The 18732-nt window shown below is 44.5% G+C and overlaps 17 non-coding genes across 17 annotated transcripts; all 17 read left to right on the top strand.

The window, feature by feature from the left end:
• The first annotated feature begins 519 nt into the window (after positions 1 to 519).
• LOC134592344 (U4 spliceosomal RNA) lies at positions 520 to 660 on the top strand. The gene has a single exon (XR_010088985.1). It is a non-coding gene; the product is annotated as a U4 spliceosomal RNA (small nuclear RNA).
• Positions 661 to 1131: 471 nt separating this feature from the next.
• On the top strand, positions 1132 to 1298 carry LOC134589935 (U1 spliceosomal RNA). Its single transcript, XR_010086935.1, has one exon. It is a non-coding gene; the product is annotated as a U1 spliceosomal RNA (small nuclear RNA).
• An 899-nt stretch (positions 1299 to 2197) lies between these two features.
• On the top strand, positions 2198 to 2338 carry LOC134592343 (U4 spliceosomal RNA). The gene has a single exon (XR_010088984.1). It is a non-coding gene; the product is annotated as a U4 spliceosomal RNA (small nuclear RNA).
• Positions 2339 to 2802: 464 nt separating this feature from the next.
• LOC134591510 (U1 spliceosomal RNA) lies at positions 2803 to 2969 on the top strand. The gene has a single exon (XR_010088279.1). It is a non-coding gene; the product is annotated as a U1 spliceosomal RNA (small nuclear RNA).
• An 898-nt stretch (positions 2970 to 3867) lies between these two features.
• On the top strand, positions 3868 to 4008 carry LOC134591864 (U4 spliceosomal RNA). The gene has a single exon (XR_010088569.1). It is a non-coding gene; the product is annotated as a U4 spliceosomal RNA (small nuclear RNA).
• Positions 4009 to 4490: 482 nt separating this feature from the next.
• On the top strand, positions 4491 to 4657 carry LOC134589637 (U1 spliceosomal RNA). The gene has a single exon (XR_010086682.1). It is a non-coding gene; the product is annotated as a U1 spliceosomal RNA (small nuclear RNA).
• An 899-nt stretch (positions 4658 to 5556) lies between these two features.
• Positions 5557 to 5697, top strand: LOC134592850 (U4 spliceosomal RNA). The gene has a single exon (XR_010089417.1). It is a non-coding gene; the product is annotated as a U4 spliceosomal RNA (small nuclear RNA).
• Positions 5698 to 6167: 470 nt separating this feature from the next.
• On the top strand, positions 6168 to 6334 carry LOC134591289 (U1 spliceosomal RNA). Its single transcript, XR_010088090.1, has one exon. It is a non-coding gene; the product is annotated as a U1 spliceosomal RNA (small nuclear RNA).
• Positions 6335 to 7232: 898 nt separating this feature from the next.
• LOC134592342 (U4 spliceosomal RNA) lies at positions 7233 to 7373 on the top strand. Its single transcript, XR_010088983.1, has one exon. It is a non-coding gene; the product is annotated as a U4 spliceosomal RNA (small nuclear RNA).
• Positions 7374 to 7844: 471 nt separating this feature from the next.
• On the top strand, positions 7845 to 8011 carry LOC134591118 (U1 spliceosomal RNA). The gene has a single exon (XR_010087942.1). It is a non-coding gene; the product is annotated as a U1 spliceosomal RNA (small nuclear RNA).
• A 900-nt stretch (positions 8012 to 8911) lies between these two features.
• LOC134592341 (U4 spliceosomal RNA) lies at positions 8912 to 9052 on the top strand. Its single transcript, XR_010088982.1, has one exon. It is a non-coding gene; the product is annotated as a U4 spliceosomal RNA (small nuclear RNA).
• A 4351-nt stretch (positions 9053 to 13403) lies between these two features.
• Positions 13404 to 13569, top strand: LOC134591384 (U1 spliceosomal RNA). Its single transcript, XR_010088171.1, has one exon. It is a non-coding gene; the product is annotated as a U1 spliceosomal RNA (small nuclear RNA).
• Positions 13570 to 14471: 902 nt separating this feature from the next.
• Positions 14472 to 14612, top strand: LOC134593129 (U4 spliceosomal RNA). Its single transcript, XR_010089656.1, has one exon. It is a non-coding gene; the product is annotated as a U4 spliceosomal RNA (small nuclear RNA).
• Positions 14613 to 15082: 470 nt separating this feature from the next.
• LOC134591081 (U1 spliceosomal RNA) lies at positions 15083 to 15249 on the top strand. Its single transcript, XR_010087911.1, has one exon. It is a non-coding gene; the product is annotated as a U1 spliceosomal RNA (small nuclear RNA).
• Positions 15250 to 16698: 1449 nt separating this feature from the next.
• LOC134593433 (U4 spliceosomal RNA) lies at positions 16699 to 16839 on the top strand. The gene has a single exon (XR_010089916.1). It is a non-coding gene; the product is annotated as a U4 spliceosomal RNA (small nuclear RNA).
• Positions 16840 to 17309: 470 nt separating this feature from the next.
• On the top strand, positions 17310 to 17476 carry LOC134589934 (U1 spliceosomal RNA). The gene has a single exon (XR_010086934.1). It is a non-coding gene; the product is annotated as a U1 spliceosomal RNA (small nuclear RNA).
• Positions 17477 to 18375: 899 nt separating this feature from the next.
• On the top strand, positions 18376 to 18516 carry LOC134593067 (U4 spliceosomal RNA). Its single transcript, XR_010089603.1, has one exon. It is a non-coding gene; the product is annotated as a U4 spliceosomal RNA (small nuclear RNA).
• The last annotated feature ends 216 nt before the right edge of the window (positions 18517 to 18732 follow it).

Genomic DNA, 18732 nt, shown 5'->3' with positions numbered 1-18732 from the left:
AATCAGACCAAACCTTAGGAATAGCTGGGTGGTCGCTAGCACTTACTAATGAACACCATGGAATTTTGAAAAAGCCACCACAAATGTTCTTTCAGCCCTGTTGAGTGTGGATGAAGAGAAGACAGGTGCTAGGCAAGGGTCATTCCTATCGATGGAGTCATGAAATGTGTGACTTTGGGGACGAACGTAGACCAGCGGATTGTGTACTCTGCCTAATGGCTGCTGTAGTAGAATCTTGGCAAAACTGTTTCCAAAGAGAGAAAAAAAATTGTACAAGGTTTGCTGCAAGATATGGTTGCCCTCACTCTCTGTTATAGGTTTGGAACCATTCCAAGATGCCATATAAGAAGACCGAGGAATTTGTTGGGGTTTAAGCTTCCCTGTAGGAGGAAGCGGGCCTAATTAGAATATTGCCTCCCATAATCCTTTGCAATGGCTTATGGTCATGAACTTTTTCTCACCGCTGTCTTAAAGTGTCCTTACGTGGTAGCTCTTAAAAGCTGGCCCACTTGAACAGCTAGCTTTGCGCAGTGGCAGTATCGTAGCCCATGAGGTCAATCCGAGGCGTGATTATTGCTAATTGAAAACTTTACCCAATACCCCGCCATGATGACTTGAAATACAGTCAGCATTGGCAATTTTTGACAGGCTCTAAGGAGACTGAAAGATTGGTTTAATAAAAGTTTATGGCGCCCCATGTCTAGGGCGTGTCTTACGTGACTCCCGTTTCTTCCTGAGCTCTGTTGCACCATTCCTTCCGCTGGCTTCTTAGCATTTCCCTTTTACCTTTCTCTCCCACTGAATTCACTTGTTTCCGGCAGCACACTATTCTCACTACATGCTACGAATTCCCATCCTTCGGCTCATTGGCCTAGCATTTGCCTTTATGCAAATTGCTCCTTCGCACCCTGAATCCAGCTCAATTATTCACACCTAACCACCTGAAGGCCCTAAAATTACTGGTAGCTAAGGAAAACAACGATCAGCCACGAGGTTTGGTAATCTTTTGTAGCCTTCTATCATTTGGATTATTTATTTGCTTTTTTTTTTTTTTAACTTGCTTTATTATTTCACCACAGCCTAAAGGAAAGGCTTCCCAGCATGCGTGCCTTTGAATGTACCCGTCATGTCATACTTACCTGGCAGGGGAGCAATAGCCATGATCCCTAAGGTGGCTCTCCCAGAGTGAGGCTGGTTCATTGCACTCCGTACCAGTTGACCTCTGCGATTTCCTCAAATGTGGGAAACTCGACTGCATAATTTATGGTAGTGGGGGACTGCGTTCGCGCTTTCCCCTGTGTTTACTTGTTTGACAAAAATAGAGAACTTCACCAATTCTGACGAAGGATAATTTCAGCCACGGCACCCGTCTTCTTTGGCTCTTACTTTCCACATCAAGCAGGCAGCGACAATCATTTCCTAGGCTTGATCATTTTTATTATCTATGTTTTCTGGAGACCAGTTTTAAGCCAGAATTTCACTTTTTATTTTAACTTTTCAGCTTTTTTTTCATCATTTTTTTATCCTGACTTCTTTTGATTTATTGTATGCTTAAATGCAATGGAAGAAATAAAGAATTGGAGACCTATATTACGTCTTCCAACAGAACGTAACGTTTGATTGAATTTCTGGGAAAAAAAGATTTTCTGGATCAAGGCAGTGAATTGCCGCTTGAGACAATCAGACCAAACCTTAGGAATAGCTGGGTGGTCGCTAGCACTTACTAATGAACACCATGGAATTTTGAAAAAGCCACCACAAATGTTCTTTCAGCCCTGTTGAGTGTGGATGAAGAGAAGACAGGTGCTAGGCAAGGGTCATTCCTATCGATGGAGTCATGAAATGTGTGACTTTGGGGACGAACGTAGACCAGCGGATTGTGTACTCTGCCTAATGGCTGCTGTAGTAGAATCTTGGCAAAACTGTTTCCAAAGAGAGAAAAAAAATTGTACAAGGTTTGCTGCAAGATATGGTTGCCCTCACTCTCTGTTATAGGTTTGGAACCATTCCAAGATGCCATATAAGAAGACCGAGGAATTTGTTGGGGTTTAAGCTTCCCTGTAGGAGGAAGCGGGCCTAATTAGAATATTGCCTCCCATAATCCTTTGCAATGGCTTATGGTCATGAACTTTTTCTCACCGCTGTCTTAAAGTGTCCTTACGTGGTAGCTCTTAAAAGCTGGCCCACTTGAACAGCTAGCTTTGCGCAGTGGCAGTATCGTAGCCCATGAGGTCAATCCGAGGCGTGATTATTGCTAATTGAAAACTTTACCCAATACCCCGCCATGATGACTTGAAATACAGTCAGCATTGGCAATTTTTGACAGGCTCTAAGGAGACTGAAAGATTGGTTTAATAAAAGTTTATGGCGCCCCATGTCTAGGGCGTGTCTTACGTGACTCCCGTTTCTTCCTGAACTCTGTTGCACCATTCCTTCCGCTGGCTTCTTAGCATTTCCCTTTTACCTTTCTCTCCCACTGAATTCACTTGTTTCCGGCAGCACACTATTCTCACTACATGCTACGAATTCCCATCCTTCGGCTCATTGGCCTAGCATTTGCCTTTATGCAAATTGCTCCTTCGCACCCTGAATCCAGCTCAATTATTCACACCTAACCACCTGAAGGCACTAAAATTACTGGTATCTAAGGAAAACAACGATCAGCCACGAGGTTTGGTAATCTTTTGTAGCCTTCTATCATTTGGATTATTTATTTTTTTTTTTTAACTTGCTTTATTATTTCACCACAGCCTAAAGGAAAGGCTTCCCAGCGGGCGTGCCTTTGAATGTACCCGTCATGTCATACTTACCTGGCAGGGGAGCAATAACCATGATTCCTAAGGTCGCTCTCCCAGAGTGAGGCTGGTTCTTTGCACTCTGTACCAGTTGACCTCTGCGATTTCCTCAAATGTGGGAAACTCGACTGCATAATTTATGGTAGTGGGGGACTGCGTTCGCGCTTTCCCCTGTGTTTACTTGTTTGACAAAAATAGAGAACTTCACCAATTCTGACGAAGGATAATTTCAGCCACGGCACCCGTCTTCTTTGGCTCTTACTTTCCACATCAAGCAGGCAGTGACAATCATTTCCTAGGCTTGATCATTTTTATTATCTATGTTTTCTGGAGACCAGTTTTAAGCCAGAGCTTCACTTTTTATTTTAACTTTTCAGCTTTTTTTTCATCATTTTTTTATCCTGACTTCTTTTGATTTATTGTATGCTTCAATGCAATGGAAGAAATAAAGAATTGGAGACCTATATTACGTCTTCCAACAGAACGTAACGTTTGATTGAATTTCTGGGAAAAAAAGATTTTCTGGATCAAGGCAGTGAATTGCCGCTTGAGACAATCAGACCAAACCTTAGGAATAGCTGGGTGGTCGCTAGCACTTACTAATGAACACCATGGAATTTTGAAAAAGCCACCACAAATGTTCTTTCAGCCCTGTTGAGTGTGGATGAAGAGAAGACAGGTGCTAGGCAAGGGTCATTCCTATCGATGGAGTCATGGAATGTGTGACTTTGGGGACGAACGTAGACCAGCGATTGTGTACTCTGCCTAATGGCTGCTGTAGTAGAATCTTGGCAAAACTGTTTCCAAAGAGAGAAAAAAAATTGTACAAGGTTTGCTGCAAGATATGGTTGCCCTCACTCTCTGTTATAGGTTTGGAACCATTCCAAGATGCCATATAAGAAGACCGAGGAATTTGTTGGGGTTTAAGCTTCCCTGTAGGAGGAAGCGGGCCTAATTAGAATATTGCCTCCCACAATCCTTTGCAATGGCTTATGGTCATGAACTTTTTCTCACCGCTGTCTTAAAGTGTCCTTACGTGGTAGCTCTTAAAAGCTGGCCCACTTGAACAGTTAGCTTTGCGCAGTGGCAGTATCGTAGCCCATGAGGTCAATCCGAGGCGTGATTATTGCTAATTGAAAACTTTACCCAATACCCCGCCATGATGACTTGAAATACAGTCAGCATTGGCAATTTTTGACAGTCTCTAAAGAGACTGAAAGATTGGTTTAATAAAAGTTTATGGCGCCCCATGTCTAGGGCGTGTCTTACGTGACTCCCGTTTCTTCCTGAGCTCTGTTGCACCATTCCTTCTGCTGGCTTCTTAGCATTTCCCTTTTACCTTTCTCTCCCACTGAATCCACTTGTTTCCGGCAGCACACTATTCTCACTCCATGCTACGAATTCCCATCCTTCGGCTCATTGGCCTAGCATTTGCCTTTATGCAAATTGCTCCTTCGCACCCTGAATCCAGCTCAATTATTCACACCTAACCACCTGAAGGCACTAAAATTACTGGTAGCTAAGGAAAACAACGATCAGCCACGAGGTTTGGTAATCTTTTGTAGCCTTCTATCATTTGGATTATTTATTTGCTTTTTTTTTTTTTTTTTTTTTTTTAAACTTGCTTTATTATTTCACCACAGCCTAAAGGAAAGGCTTCCCAGCGGGCGTGCCTTTGAATGTACCCGTCATGTCATACTTACCTGGCAGGGGAGTAATAGCCATGATCCCTAAGGTGGCTCTCCCAGAGTGAGGCTGGTTCATTGCACTCCGTACCAGTTGACCTCTGCGATTTCCTCAAATGTGGGAAACTCGACTGCATAATTTATGGTAGTGGGGGACTGCGTTTGCGCTTTCCCCTGTGTTTGCTTGTTTGACAAAAATAGAGAACTTCACCAATTCTGACGAAGGATAATTTCAGCCACGGCACCCGTCTTCTTTGGCTCTTACTTTCCGCATCAAGCAGGCAGCGACAATCATTTCCTAGGCTTGATCATTTTTATTATCTATGTTTTCTGGAGACCAGTTTTAAGCCAGAATTTCACTTTTTATTTTAACTTTTCAGCTTTTTTTTCATCATTTTTTTATCCTGACTTCTTTTGATTTATTGTATGCTTCAATGCAATGGAAGAAATAAAGAATTGGAGACCTATATTACGTCTTCCAACAGAACGTAACGTTTGATTGAATTTCTGGGAAAAAAAGATTTTCTGGATCAAGGCAGTGAATTGCCGCTTGAGACAATCAGACCAAACCTTAGGAATAGCTGGGTGGTCGCTAGCACTTACTAATGAACACCATGGAATTTTGAAAAAGCCACCACAAATGTTCTTTCAGCCCTGTTGAGTGTGGATGAAGAGAAGACAGGTGCTAGGCAAGGGTCATTCCTATCGATGGAGTCATGAAATGTGTGACTTTGGGGACGAACGTAGACCAGCGGATTGTGTACTCTGCCTAATGGCTGCTGTAGTAGAATCTTGGCAAAACTGTTTCCAAAGAGAGAAAAAAAATTGTACAAGGTTTGCTGCAAGATATGGTTGCCCTCACTCTCTGTTATAGGTTTGGAACCATTCCAAGATGCCATATAAGAAGACCGAGGAATTTGTTGGGGTTTAAGCTTCCCTGTAGGAGGAAGCGGGCCTAATTAGAATATTGCCTCCCATAATCCTTTGCAATGGCTTATGGTCATGAACTTTTTCTCACCGCTGTCTTAAAGTGTCCTTACGTGGTAGCTCTTAAAAGCTGGCCCACTTGAACAGTTAACTTTGCGCAGTGGCAGTATCGTAGCCCATGAGGTCAATCCGAGGCGTGATTATTGCTAATTGAAAACTTTACCCAATACCCCGCCATGATGACTTGAAATACAGTCAGCATTGGCAATTTTTGACAGGCTCTAAGGAGACTGAAAGATTGGTTTAATAAAAGTTTATGGCGCTCCATGTCTAGGGCGTGTCTTACGTGACTCCCGTTTCTTCCTGAGCTCTGTTGCACAATTCCTTCCGCTGGCTTCTTAGCATTTCCCTTTTACCTTTCTCTCCCACTGAATCCACTTGTTTCCGGCAGCACACTATTCTCACTACATGCTACGAATTCCCATCCTTCGGCTCATTGGCCTAGCATTTGCCTTTATGCAAATTGCTCCTTCGCACCCTGAATCCAGCTCAATTATTCACACCTAACCACCTGAAGGCACTAAAATTACTGGTAGCTAAGGAAAACAACGATCAGCCACGAGGTTTGGTAATCTTTTGTAGCCTTCTATCATTTGGATTATTTATTTGCTTTTTTTTTTTTTAACTTGCTTTATTATTTCACCACAGCCTAAAGGAAAGGCTTCCCAGCGGGCGTGCCTATGAATGTACCCGTCATGTCATACTTACCTGGCAGGGGAGCAATAGCCATGATCCCTAAGGTGGCTCTCCCAGAGTGAGGCTGGTTCATTGCACTCCGTACCAGTTGACCTCTGCGATTTCCTCAAATGTGGGAAAATCGACTGCATAATTTATGGTAGTGGTGGACTGCGTTCGCGCTTTCCCCTGTGTTTGCTTATTTGACAAAAATAGAGAACTTCACCAATTCTGACGAAGGATAATTTCAGCCACGGCACCTGTCTTCTTTGGCTCTTACTTTCCGCATCAAGCAGGCAGCGACAATCATTTCCTAGGCTTGATCATTTTTATTATCTATGTTTTCTGGAGACCAGTTTTAAGCCAGAATTTCACTTTTTATTTTAAGTTTTCAGCTTTTTTTTCATCATTTTTTTATCCTGACTTCTTTTGATTTATTGCATGCTTCAATGCAATGGAAGAAATAAAGAATTGGAGACCTATATTACGTCTTCCAACAGAACGTAACGTTTGATTGAATTTCTGGGAAAAAAAGATTTTCTGGATCAAGGCAGTGAATTGCCGCTTGAGACAATCAGACCAAACCTTAGGAATAGCTGGGTGGTCGCTAGCACTTACTAATGAACACCATGGAATTTTGAAAAAGCCACCACAAATGTTCTTTCAGCCCTGTTGAGTGTGGATGAAGAGAAGACAGGTGCTAGGCAAGGGTCATTCCTATCGATGGAGTCATGAAATGTGTGACTTTGGGGACGAACGTAGACCAGCGATTGTGTACTCTGCCTAATGGCTGCTGTAGTAGAATCTTGGCAAAACTGTTTCCAAAGAGAGAAAAAAAATTGTACAAGGTTTGCTGCAAGATATGGTTGCCCTCACTCTCTGTTATAGGTTTGGAACCATTCCAAGATGCCATATAAGAAGACCGAGGAATTTGTTGGGGTTTAAGCTTCCCTGTAGGAGGAAGCGGGCCTAATTAGAATATTGCCTCCCATAATCCTTTGCAATGGCTTATGGTCATGAACTTTTTCTCACCGCTGTCTTAAAGTGTCCTTACGTGGTAGCTCTTAAAAGCTGGCCCACTTGAACAGTTAGCTTTGCGCAGTGGCAGTATCGTAGCCCATGAGGTCAATCCGAGGCGTGATTATTGCTAATTGAAAACTTTACCCAATACCCCGCCATGATGACTTGAAATACAGTCAGCATTGGCAATTTTTGACAGGCTCTAAGGAGACTGAAAGATTGGTTTAATAAAAGTTTATGGCGCCCCATGTCTAGGGCGTGTCTTACGTGACTCCCGTTTCTTCCTGAGCTCTGTTGCACCATTCCTTCCGCTGGCTTCTTAGCATTTCCCTTTTACCTTTCTCTCCCACTGAATTCACTTGTTTCCGGCAGCACACTATTCTCACTACATGCTACGAATTCCCATCCTTCGGCTCATTGGCCTAGCATTTGCCTTTATGCAAATTGCTCCTTCGCACCCTGAATCCAGCTCAATTATTCACACCTAACCACCTGAAGGCACTAAAATTACTGGTAGCTAAGGAAAACAACGATCAGCCACGAGGTTTGGTAATCTTTTGTAGCCTTCTATCATTTGGATTATTTATTTGCTTTTTTTTTTTTTTAACTTGCTTTATTATTTCACCACAGCCTAAAGGAAAGGCTTCCCAGCGTGCGTGCCTTTGAATGTACCCGTCATGTCATACTTACCTGGCAGGGGAGCAATAGCCATGATCCCTAAGGTGGCTCTCCCAGAGTGAGGCTGGTTTATTGCACTCCGTACCAGTTGACCTTTGCGATTTCCTCAAATGTGGGAAACTCGACTGCATAATTTATGGTAGTGGGGGACTGCGTTCGCGCTTTCCCCTGTGTTTACTTGTTTGACAAAAATAGAGAACTTCACCAATTCTGACGAAGGATAATTTCAGCCACGGCACCCGTCTTCTTTGGCTCTTACTTTCCGCATCAAGCAGGCAGCGACAATCATTTCCTAGGCTTGATCATTTTTATTATCTATGTTTTCTGGAGACCAGTTTTAAGCCAGAATTTCACTTTTTATTTTAACTTTTCAGCTTTTTTTTCATCATTTTTTTTATCCTGACTTATTTTGATTTATTGTATGCTTAAATGCAATGGAAGAAATAAAGAATTGGAGACCTATATTACGTCTTCCAACAGAACGTAACGTTTGATTGAATTTCTGGGAAAAAAAGATTTTCTGGATCAAGGCAGTGAATTGCCGCTTGAGACAATCAGACCAAACCTTAGGAATAGCTGGGTGGTCGCTAGCACTTACTAATGAACACCATGGAATTTTGAAAAAGCCACCACAAATGTTCTTTCAGCCCTGTTGAGTGTGGATGAAGAGAAGACAGGTGCTAGGCAAGGGTCATTCCTATCGATGGAGTCATGAAATGTGTGACTTTGGGGACGAACGTAGACCAGCGGATTGTGTACTCTGCCTAATGGCTGCTGTAGTAGAATCTTGGCAAAACTGTTTCCAAAGAGAGAAAAAAAATTGTACAAGGTTTGCTGCAAGATATGGTTGCCCTCACTCTCTGTTATAGGTTTGGAACCATTCCAAGATGCCATATAAGAAGACCGAGGAATTTGTTGGGGTTTAAGCTTCCCTGTAGGAGGAAGCGGGCCTAATTAGAATATTGCCTCCCATAATCCTTTGCAATGGCTTATGGTCATGAACTTTTTCTCACCGCTGTCTTAAAGTGTCCTTACGTGGTAGCTCTTAAAAGCTGGCCCACTTGAACAGCTAGCTTTGCGCAGTGGCAGTATCGTAGCCCATGAGGTCAATCCGAGGCGTGATTATTGCTAATTGAAAACTTTACCCAATACCCCGCCATGATGACTTGAAATACAGTCAGCATTGGCAATTTTTGACAGGCTCTAAGGAGACTGAAAGATTGGTTTAATAAAAGTTTATGGCGCCTGTGGCGAAACCGACCTCGCCACGTGTCCTTGGAGGGGGCTGATTGCCCGCCTCTTGCCTTTGGACTATGGACCAGACTTTATGGGAATGTGATACCCCAGATAGCCATACCATGGAGCCTATTCATATAATGAAAGACTATGGGAAAGACTTTAGCTCCACGGCAATTGTACTGTGTGAGTAGGATCTGCGCGCTATTCGGTAGTTTTGTGCGTGCAGATCCCAGCTATCTGGGGATAGGTGAAATGTCTGTGTGTTATGTGTAAATGTGACTTTATGTATTTTAAAGTGTTTTATGTTGTTTTGCAACCATGTGGTTAATGGAGTCTGCCTTTAGTCCTGGGTAATTGGATTACTTCTCCAATTAACTCCAGGGCAGAAGGGAGGAAACCAGGGTGCATTGTGGGGATGTTTTTCTGCCAGCCAGAAAGGAACAAAATATACTTTTAGTAACTTTTGAACCCCTGGTCGGATTCATGCCATTTTTTAATATGTTGTTCCCCTGAATGGATTGATTGTGGATATGTATTTTTATGTGAATGTGATGTATGGTTTTAAAGTTATGAAAGTTGTGTAAAAGTATATTTTACTCTGTATGCATAATGGGATTATGTGTCACACTAAGGGGAGGGGATGTGTGGGAGGTAACATCTATGTCATTGGTTCTTTTATGCCTCCCCCTGGGTGTGGCCTGTATGTGTGAGTGGAAATAAAAGCCAGGCTGGATGAGCCAGTCCAGAGTTCCTGTTTTAACCTCAAAGTGATGTGTCGTCTCATTATTGGGGGAAGGATTTATTGTATGCTGTTCCAGTTGACTGCTAGGGGTACAAGCCTATTCGTATGGTTCCTATTCAATGGTCTACAGCATTCATACGCTTGGGAAAATTTAAAGGTTTCTTGGATTCGGTGATTATGGTGTCTGCCAGAGTGCTTGGACCCCTCAGGAAGCACTAGGAGCATCCATTAACGGAGGTACTCAGTCGGGGTGCCAGGTGATCCGTTACATTGGTGGCAGCGGTGGGATGGCGTCCTAGTGCGAGGAGAAGCAGCTCAGAGACACTGGTAACGTTTGGAATTACAAATTGAGGGCAACGCTAGTATCCGTACAGCGCCCCTGGCTACAGCAGGATGGAATCAGCTAGTTTTTGGACAGCGTTCCATGATGAGGAGGAGGAGGCGGCCACGGACTACAGGGATGCAGACAGAAAGGAAGTCTGGTATGATGCCCTGGAAGACGCCCAGTGGCGGCGAGGTGAGAGTCTCCCCAGTGATGAGCAGCGGCTACAGAAGCGTGTGGCGATGCGCATGTATCTATTGGGAGAGCAGCCCCTGGATGAGTGGGTGACAAGACTAGAGACCCTGGTATGGCGAGAGATCTGGCTAGACAACGCATACCAGGCCCTCTGGTGGCATACCATTCGACTTACCCCCTGGACGGCCGAGCACGACTTACCGGAGGGGGATGATTATGATGGCCCGGGTTTATTATGGGATGCCTTGGAGGACGACATTGATCTTGGCAGCACGGAGGGGTCTAGGTTTTGGGACATCTACGACTACCGGATGGGCATGTATGTCTGGGCTGACGAATGCGAGGTGAGCAAAGACATGACCCACCTGGTAACAAGGGAGTGGGAGCTGGAGCAGGACTACCAACACCTGCTCAGCTTCGTGCAGCTCCAACCTACCCGACAAGCAGAACCAGACCTCATAGACTGGTCCTGGAGAGACCCACAGATGGCAGGTGGAGATGGGATCGAGGTCTCTCTACTGGCCCTACAGGGATGCTGGGCAGTCGGCCCAGATCCCCAGCGGCAGGTTACAGTTCAGAGAGAGGAGCTTGTTACACCCTCTCTCCAGCGGCAGCCTAACCCACCAAGGGGAGACCGTAAGCCCCACACCAGCGCAGATGGGACCGTGGTCTCTGCGCCCAAGTTACAGGGAGCTGAAGGAGCCGTCCTCCCTCCCCAGCGGCAGTGTGATTTGTTGGGAATTGGGAGCCCGGTCTCCATTCCCCAGCGGCAGAGTATCCAGCAGGGAATAGAGAGCCCAGCCCCCTTTCCCCCACAGCAGGACTCTGTGCTGGGAGGAGAGACAGTCGGTCTCCCTCCGCAGAGACGGGAAGTATGCATGGGAGAGGAGATTGTTACCACCTCTCCCCAGCGGCGGATCATTAATGTACAGGGAATAGAGAGCCCAGTCTCCATTCCCCAGCGGCAGAGTGTTCTAATGGGAGAGGAGCTGGTTACCACCTCTCCCCAGTGGCAGCTTAATGTACCAGGGGGAGACTGTAAGCCCCACACCTGTGCAGATGGGACCGTGGTCTCTGCACTTCCAGCACAGGGGGTAGGGACGGTCGGTCCTGCCCCCCCACAACAGGGCTGTTTAGCCAAAGGGGAGACAGTCTGTCTCCAGCAGCAGAGTTGTGTAACTAAAGGGGAGACAGTCGGTCTCCAGCAGCAGAGTTGTGTAACTAAAGGGGAGACAGTCGGTCTCCAGCAGCAGAGCTGTGTAACTCAAGGGGAGACAGTCGGTCTCCAGCAGCAGAGCGGTGTATTTAAAGGGGAGACAGTCGGTCTCCAGCAACCAGGCTCCAACCAGACTACTCCCGTGGTAGTGCTGGCAACAGGACAGAGTACCGCTGGTCTCTGCCCCCTCAGCAACCTACCAAGGCAGCCTACCAGTCCCCCACACAGCCGTGGTGAGGCACCTGAACCTGGACAAGATTCTCCCTCACCCAGGTGTAGTAACTGTTTATTGTGGGTGGGCTGCTCTGCTGTTTCTGTCTTGTGGGTGGGCTGCTGGACTAACAAGGGCACTGACCGGCAGGAGGTCAAGTACCCTGTTAGTCTGGGGGGTAAAGGGGAGAAGTGTGGCGAAACCGACCTCGCCACGTGTCCTTGGAGGGGGCTGATTGCCCGCCTCTTGCCTTTGGACTATGGACCAGACTTTATGGGAATGTGATACCCCAGATAGCCATACCATGGAGCCTATTCATATAATGAAAGACTATGGGAAAGACTTTAGCTCCACGGCAATTGTACTGTGTGAGTAGGATCTGCGCGCTATTCGGTAGTTTTGTGCGTGCAGATCCCAGCTATCTGGGGATAGGTGAAATGTCTGTGTGTTATGTGTAAATGTGACTTTATGTATTTTAAAGTGTTTTATGTTGTTTTGCAACCATGTGGTTAATGGAGTCTGCCTTTAGTCCTGGGTAATTGGATTACTTCTCCAATTAACTCCAGGGCAGAAGGGAGGAAACCAGGGTGCATTGTGGGGATGTTTTTCTGCCAGCCAGAAAGGAACAAAATATACTTTTAGTAACTTTTGAACCCCTGGTCGGATTCATGCCATTTTTTAATATGTTGTTCCCCTGAATGGATTGATTGTGGATATGTATTTTTATGTGAATGTGATGTATGGTTTTAAAGTTATGAAAGTTGTGTAAAAGTATATTTTACTCTGTATGCATAATGGGATTATGTGTCACACTAAGGGGAGGGGATGTGTGGGAGGTAACATCTATGTCATTGGTTCTTTTATGCCTCCCCCTGGGTGTGGCCTGTATGTGTGAGTGGAAATAAAAGCCAGGCTGGATGAGCCAGTCCAGAGTTCCTGTTTTAACCTCAAAGTGATGTGTCGTCTCATTATTGGGGGAAGGATTTATTGTATGCTGTTCCAGTTGACTGCTAGGGGTACAAGCCTATTCGTATGGTTCCTATTCAATGGTCTACAGCATTCATACGCTTGGGAAAATTTAAAGGTTTCTTGGATTCGGTGATTATGGTGTCTGCCAGAGTGCTTGGACCCCTCAGGAAGCACTAGGAGCATCCATTAACGGAGGTACTCAGTCGGGGTGCCAGGTGATCCGTTACAGCGCCCCATGTCTAGGGCGTGTCTTACGTGACTCCCGTTTCTTCCTGAGCTCTGTTGCACCATTCCTTCCGCTGGCTTCTTAGCATTTCCCTTTTACCTTTCTCTCCCACTGAATTCACTTGTTTCCGGCAGCACACTATTCTCACTACATGCTACGAATTCCCATCCTTCGGCTCATTGGCCTAGCATTTGCCTTTATGCAAATTGCTCCTTCGCACCCTGAATCCAGCTCAATTATTCACACCTAACCACCTGAAGGCACTAAAATTACTGGTAGCTAAGGAAAACAACGATCAGCCACGAGGTTTGGTAATCTTTTGTAGCCTTCTATCATTTGGATTATTTATTTGCTTTTTTTTTTTTTTACTTGCTTTATTATTTCACCACAGCCTAAAGGAAAGGCTTCCCAGCGGGCGTGCCTTTGAATGTACCCGTCATGTCATACTTACCTGGCAGGGGAGCAATAGCCATGATCCCTAAGGTGGCTCTCCCGAGTGAGGCTGGTTCATTGCACTCAATACCAGTTGACCTCTGCGATTTCCTCAAATGTGGGAAACTCGACTGCATAATTTATGGTAGTGGGGGACTGCGTTCGCGCTTTCCCCTGTGTTTGTTTGTTTGACAAAAATAGAGAACTTCACCAATTCTGACGAAGGATAATTTCAGCCACGGCACCCGTCTTCTTTGGCTCTTACTTTCCGCATCAAGCAGGCAGCGACAATCATTTCCTAGGCTTGATCATTTTTATTATCTATGTTTTCTGGAGACCAGTTTTAAGCCAGAATTTCACTTTTTATTTTAACTTTTCAGCTTTTTTTTTTTCGTCATTTTTTTATCCTGACTTCTTTTGATTTATTGTATGCTTCAATGCAATGGAAGAAATAAAGAATTGGAGACCTATATTACGTCTTCCAACAGAACGTAACGTTTGATTGAATTTCTGGGAAAAAAAGATTTTCTGGATCAAGGCAGTGAATTGCCGCTTGAGACAATCAGACCAAACCTTAGGAATAGCTGGGTGGTCGCTAGCACTTACTAATGAACACCATGGAATTTTGAAAAAGCCACCACAAATGTTCTTTCAGCCCTGTTGAGTGTGGATGAAGAGAAGACAGGTGCTAGGCAAGGGTCATTCCTATCGATGGAGTCATGAAATGTGTGACTTTGGGGACGAACGTAGACCAGCGGATTGTGTACTCTGCCTCATGGCTGCTGTAGTAGAATCTTGGCAAAACTGTTTCCAAAGAGAGAAAAAAAATTGTACAAGGTTTGCTGCAAGATATGGTTGCCCTCACTCTCTGTTATAGGTTTGGAACCATTCCAAGATGCCATATAAGAAGACCGAGGAATTTGTTGGGGTTTAAGCTTCCCTGTAGGAGGAAGCGGGCCTAATTAGAATATTGCCTCCCATAATCCTTTGCAATGGCTTATGGTCATGAACTTTTTCTCACCGCTGTCTTAAAGTGTCCTTACGTGGTAGCTCTTAAAAGCTGGCCCACTTGAACAGCTAGCTTTGAGCAGTGGCAGTATCGTAGCCCATGAGGTCAATCCGAGGCGTGATTATTGCTAATTGAAAACTTTACCCAATACCCCGCCATGATGACTTGAAATACAGTCAGCATTGGCAATTTTTGACAGGCTCTAAGGAGACTGAAAGGTTGGTTTAATAAAAGTTTATGGCGCCCCATGTCTAGGGCGTGTCTTACGTGACTCCCGTTTCTTCCTGAGCTCTGTTGCACCATTCCTTCCGCTGGCTTCTTAGCATTTCCCTTTTACCTTTCTCTCCCACTGAATTCACTTGTTTCCGGCAGCACACTATTCTCACTACATGCTACGAATTCCCATCCTTCGGCTCATTGGCCTAGCATTTGCCTTTATGCAAATTGCTCCTTCGCACCCTGAATCCAGCTCAATTATTCACACCTAACCACCTGAAGGCACTAAAATTACTGGTAGCTAAGGAAAACAACGATCAGCCACGAGGTTTGGTAATCTTTTGTAGCCTTCTATCATTTGGATTATTTATTTGCTTTTTTTTTTTTTAACTTGCTTTATTATTTCACCACAGCCTAAAGGAAAGGCTTCCCAGCGGGCGTGCCTTTGAATGTACCCGTCATGTCATACTTACCTGGCAGGGGAGCAATAGCCATGATCCCTAAGGTGGCTCTCCCAGAGTGAGGCTGGTTCATTGCACTCCATACCAGTTGACCTCTGCGATTTCCTCAAATGTGGGAAACTCGACTGCATAATTTATGGTAGTGGGGGACTGCGTTCGCGCTTTCCCCTGTGTTTGCTTGTTTGACAAAAATAGAGAACTTCACCAATTCTGACGAAGGATAATTTCAGCCACGGCACCCGTCTTCTTTGGCTCTTACTTTCCGCATCAAGCAGGCAGCGACAATCATTTCCTAGGCTTGATCATTTTTATTATCTATGTTTTCTGGAGACCAGTTTTAAGCCAGAATTTCACTTTTTATTTTAACTTTTCAGCTTTTTTTTCATCATTTTTTTATCCTGACTTCTTTTGATTTATTGTATGCTTCAATGCAATGGAAGAAATAAAGAATTGGAGACCTATATTACGTCTTCCAACAGAACGTAACGTTTGATTGAATTTCTGGGAAAAAAAGATTTTCTGGATCAAGGCAGTGAATTGCCGCTTGAGACAATCAGACCAAACCTTAGGAATAGCTGGGTGGTCGCTAGCACTTACTAATGAACACCATGGAATTTTGAAAAAGCCACCACAAATGTTCTTTCAGCCCTGTTGAGTGTGGATGAAGAGAAGACAGGTGCTAGGCAAGGGTCATTCCTATCGATGGAGTCATGAAATGTGTGACTTTGGGGACGAACGTAGACCAGCGGATTGTGTACTCTGCCTAATGGCTGCTGTAGTAGAATCTTGGCAAAACTGTTTCCAAAGAGAGAAAAAAAATTGTACAAGGTTTGTTGCAAGATATGGTTGCCCTCACTCTCTGTTATAGGTTTGGAACCATTCCAAGATGCCATATAAGAAGACCGAGGAATTTGTTGCTTTTCAGCTTTTTTTTCATCATTTTTTTATCCTGACTTCTTTTGATTTATTGTATGCTTCAATGCAATGGAAGAAATAAAGAATTGGAGACCTATATTACGTCTTCCAACAGAACGTAACGTTTGATTGAATTTCTGGGAAAAAAAGATTTTCTGGATGAAGGCAGTGAATTGCCGCTTGAGACAATCAGACCAAACCTTAGGAATAGCTGGGTGGTCGCTAGCACTTACTAATGAACACCATGGAATTTTGAAAAAGCCACCACAAATGTTCTTTCAGCCCTGTTGAGTGTGGATGAAGAGAAGACAGGTGCTAGGCAAGGGTCATTCCTATCGATGGAGTCATGAAATGTGTGACTTTGGGGACGAACGTAGACCAGCGGATTGTGTACTCTGCCTAATGGCTGCTGTAGTAGAATCTTGGCAAAACTGTTTCCAAAGAGAGAAAAAAAATTGTACAAGGTTTGCTGCAAGATATGGTTGCCCTCACTCTCTGTTATAGGTTTGGAACCATTCCAAGATGCCATATAAGAAGACCAAGGAATTTGTTGGGGTTTAAGCTTCCCTGTAGGAGGAAGCGGGCCTAATTAGAATATTGCCTCCCACAATCCTTTGCAATGGATATGGTCATGAACTTTTTCTCACCGCTGTTTTAAAGTGTCCTTACGTGGTAGCTCTTAAAAGCTGGCCCACTTGAACAGTTAACTTTGCGCAGTGGCAGTATCGTAGCCCATGAGGTCAATCCGAGGCGTGATTATTGCTAATTGAAAACTTTACCCAATACCCCGCCATGATGACTTGAAATACAGTCAGCTTTGGCAATTTTTGACAGGCTCTAAGGAGACTGAAAGATTGGTTTAAAAAAAGTTTATGGCGCCCCATGTCTAGGGCGTGTCTTACGTGACTCCCGTTTCTTCCTGAGCTCTGTTGCACCATTCCTTCCGCTGGCTTCTTAGCATTTCCCTTTTACCTTTCTCTCCCACTGAATCCACTTGTTTCCGGCAGCACACTATTCTCACTCCATGCTACGAATTCCCATCCTTCGGCTCATTGGCCTAGCATTTGCCTTTATGCAAATTGCTCCTTCGCACCCTGAATCCAGCTCAATTATTCACACCTAACCACCTGAAGGCACTAAAATTACTGGTAGCTAAGGAAAACAACGATCAGCCACGAGGTTTGGTAATCTTTTGTAGCCTTCTATCATTTGGATTATTTATTTGCTTTTTTTTTTTTTAACTTGCTTTATTATTTCACCACAGCCTAAAGGAAAGGCTTCCCAGCGGGCGTGCCTTTGAATGTACCCGTCATGTCATACTTACCTGGCAGGGGAGCAATAGCCATGATCCCTAAGGTGGCTCTCCCAGAGTGAGGCTGGTTCATTGCACTCCGTACCAGTTGACCTCTGCGATTTCCTCAAATGTGGGAAACTCGACTGCATAATTTATGGTAGTGGGGGACTGCGTTCGCGCTTTCCCCTGTGTTTGCTTGTTTGACAAAAATAGAGAACTTCACCAATTCTGACGAAGGATAATTTCAGCCACGGCACCCGTCTTCTTTGGCTCTTACTTTCCGCATCAAGCAGGCAGCGACAATCATTTCCTAGGCTTGATCATTTTTATTATCTATGTTTTCTGGAGACCAGTTTTAAGCCAGAATTTCACTTTTTATTTTAACTTTTCAGCTTTTTTTTCATCATTTTTTTATCCTGACTTCTTTTGATTTATTGTATGCTTCAATGCAATGGAAGAAATAAAGAATTGGAGACCTATATTACGTCTTCCAACAGAACGTAACGTTTGATTGAATTTCTGGGAAAAAAAAAATTTCTGGATCAAGGCAGTGAATTGCCGCTTGAGACAATCAGACCAAACCTTAGGAATAGCTGGGTGGTCGCTAGCACTTACTAATGAACACCATGGAATTTTGAAAAAGCCACCACAAATGTTCTTTCAGCCCTGTTGAGTGTGGATGAAGAGAAGACAGGTGCTAGGCAAGGGTCATTCCTATCGATGGAGTCATGAAATGTGTGACTTTGGGGACGAACGTAGACCAGCGGATTGTGTACTCTGCCTAATGGCTGCTGTAGTAGAATCTTGGCAAAACCGTTTCCAAAGAGAGAAAAAAAATTGTACAAGGTTTGCTGCAAGATATGGTTGCCCTCACTCTCTGTTATAGGTTTGGAACCATTCCAAGATGCCATATAAGAAGACCGAGGAATTTGTTGGGGTTTAAGCTTCCCTGTAGGAGGAAGCGGGCCTAATTAGAATATTGCCTCCCACAATCCTTTGCAATGGCTTATGGTCATGAACTTTTTCTCACCGCTGTCTTAAAGTGTCCTTACGTGGTAGCTCTTAAAAGCTGGCCCACTTGAACAGTTATCTTTGCGCAGTGGCAGTATCGTAGCCCATGAGGTCAATCCGAGGCGTGATTATTGCTAATTGAAAACTTTACCCAATACCCCGCCATGATGACTTGAAATACAGTCAGCATTGGCAATTTTTGACAGGCTCTAAGGGGACTGAAAGATTGGTTTAAAAAAAGTTTATGGCGCCCCATGTCTAGGGCGTGTCTTACGTGACTCCCGTTTCTTCCTGAGCTCTGTTGCACCATTCCTTCCGCTGGCTTCCTTGCATTTCCCTTTTACCTTTCTCTCCCACTGAATCCACTTGTTTCCGGCAGCACACTATTCTCACTACATGCTACGAATTCCCATCCTTCGGCTCATTGGCCTAGC

The sequence above is a fragment of the Pelobates fuscus genome, chromosome 2 (assembly GCF_036172605.1).
Source record: "Pelobates fuscus isolate aPelFus1 chromosome 2, aPelFus1.pri, whole genome shotgun sequence".
In the NCBI taxonomy this organism is placed as follows: Eukaryota; Metazoa; Chordata; class Amphibia; order Anura; family Pelobatidae; genus Pelobates; species Pelobates fuscus.
Note: the sequence above shows the minus strand (reverse complement) of the source record. Positions and strands in the feature narration are given on the sequence as shown.